Below are 2,641 nucleotides of genomic sequence, written 5' to 3' on the forward strand. Positions count from 1 at the left end.
TTTCAATATCAAATAAAAAATAGTTATTTCACCCATTTAAATGTCACTTCAATTCGATTACTTTATTCCTTATGTTAATATTTTACCGGACATAACAATCTCCCACCGTCAAAGGCATGTGAGTATCATCTTTTAAGCTTCTGGCTTTAGTAAAACTCTTCTATCAGATAAAAGATTTTGAAAATTAAGTAAACAAGATTAATAATATTTAATAATTAAATAAAAAATACAATTAAATACATATTAATTTGATAATTGATTTTTAAATATTAAATAAAAAAATACAATTAAATACGTCTTAAATTGATAATTGATTTTTAAATATTAAATAAAAATACAATTAAATACGTGTCAAATCTGCTGTAGAAATCGGAAAAACTGAGATCATCATTGATTTTTAACAGTTAAATAAGAAAAATACAAATAAATACCTATTAAAATTCAAAACATTGACCATAAATGAATCTCACATTTGTGAATATGCTTTCATCCATAAAACAAGAAAAATACAAATAAATACCTATTAAATTTCAAAACAATGACCATTAATAAATGTCACATCTGTCAATATGCTTTCATCAATAAAAACAGGTGGTTCTCACTAAAAGGTAAACCAGGTGTCTCCAGTAGAGATACCTAAATAATAATAAGCACATGGGTATGGCATAATTTAAAGAATGGAGTTGTAACATATTGACAACACTGCGAATACAATTTCATTGCGTCATTAGACGTATCCCCAAATGACGTTCATCGCTTCGTTCATTTATGATGCGCTCATCCGCAACAGTTTTCCCACCCTACCTCTCATTATCGCGGTTTCTCTCGAAATTTCCCACTTTCTCATCGTCACGGGTTCCAATGGGTTGATTTATTGTGTTACAAAATCATGCACTTGGCACTATACCGAATTTGAATTTGCCGAATTATTAGCTGTACTGAATAGAATCTGCGATAATTATGATTATTATTGATGGTTTAAGATATATTTTCAAACCTAAATAAATAAAGTGTGTTTTTTTCTTAATTAAGTGTTTTACATTTTGAAGTTGGAAAGGGAAGGGAAGGAATGGGTCTTCTTTCTTCTTTCTTTTTTTCTTTTTTTTGGGGTGAAATCATAGATTTTATACTAGCAATTGCCCCTAAAGGTGCAAAGATACACCGAAGGTATAGAATATTTGGAAGATCATCTTGTCAAAAGTAGCAATAGCACTCAGTGCTAAATACATGCTATAAATAAATTCTAAGCTCATAATTAAATTTTAGAATTGGAAAACAGTTAGATAATTTCAAAAAGTCTTTAAATAATACAAATACTCATAAATTTTTATTTATAAAATTTACAACTCAATCAATTTAATTACATTCAAAATAATGACTCAAAAAAAAATCTAAATATTATAATCAAAATGTAGAGTTTTAAAATAGTAATCAAGATTTTCGCAATTTTACATACCAATATTTCCCAAACAAATAGTTGCAATTCATGCAAACTTCCATTTCTATTATAAGCTTAAACTAAAAATTATTCATGTTAGCTTAATTTGGAAAACAAAACATAAATTCTTCATGATAGCTTAATCTAAGAAACAAATAAAAGTTGAACTTTATCTTTAATTTGGTTCTACAACTCAACAACACAAACATACTAGAGACATGTTTTCAACCAACAAGTTAACTCCAACATAAGCAATAGAACATCAACTTCTCAATGTCTATTATTATTGTGATGAAAAATCTGTCTCAAGATCTAAATATAAGGAATCTAAGTTATTTCTTATAGATATCCCTCCATTATGATTAGTTGAGGAAAATTCTAGAGAAATGCATTTCCAAGCTATAATTCCCACTTAAGACCCTCCTTGTGTGTAATCTGAAATTCCCCTCCATACTTTTTCGTGAATTATAATTCCCTTGACATAGTGAAATTGGTTATTTAAATTGAATGTAACAACACCAATAATTTCATCCATCATTAAATAGTAAAAAAAAAATATTATTAATTCAATACTATACATAATTTAAAATAAAAGTATTGTAAAATATCTTGATAAAATATGAGAATGTAAAATTCCAAATAGAAAGATCTTTCATCAAATAAAATAAGAAATTGTGATATTTGAACCTGGTTACAATCTATTTCAATGACTTATATACTCACTTCAAAAAAGTGCATAAATACACATTGAAACTTTTCAATGTCAGTTCACTGCATATAACCATCTCTAACTCTGTAAAACTCACAAATAAAAATCACTAAAACATTATTTTTGATCATTTATCCATTCAATACCATCCAATTTGTATTAAATATTCACCATCCAATTTATATTAAATATTTATCTTAATTTGTAATTGATTTCTGAAAAAACATTAGTGACTTTAAAACATCCAATGACTTACCCTCCCATAAAAATCATGGTCATGAAATCCCATTAAATGGAACTAGTATTGAAATTGGCAAAATCATGATCAAGAAATCCCATTAATCTATGGAACTAAGGTTCAAATTGGCACCTTTACTGTAATCGATTTACATGGAAATATGAAACCTAAAAAAACAAATGAAACACAAAAGAAGTCAGATACGTCTGCTACATGTGCTAGAACCAACCCTTCCTCCTTGATGGTCACAGATTTA

Source organism: Pinus tabuliformis, chromosome J (assembly GCF_031772625.1).
Source record: "Pinus tabuliformis cultivar Carrire ecotype Pingquan chromosome J, CPIR1, whole genome shotgun sequence".
NCBI lineage: Eukaryota > Viridiplantae > Streptophyta > Pinopsida > Pinales > Pinaceae > Pinus > Pinus tabuliformis.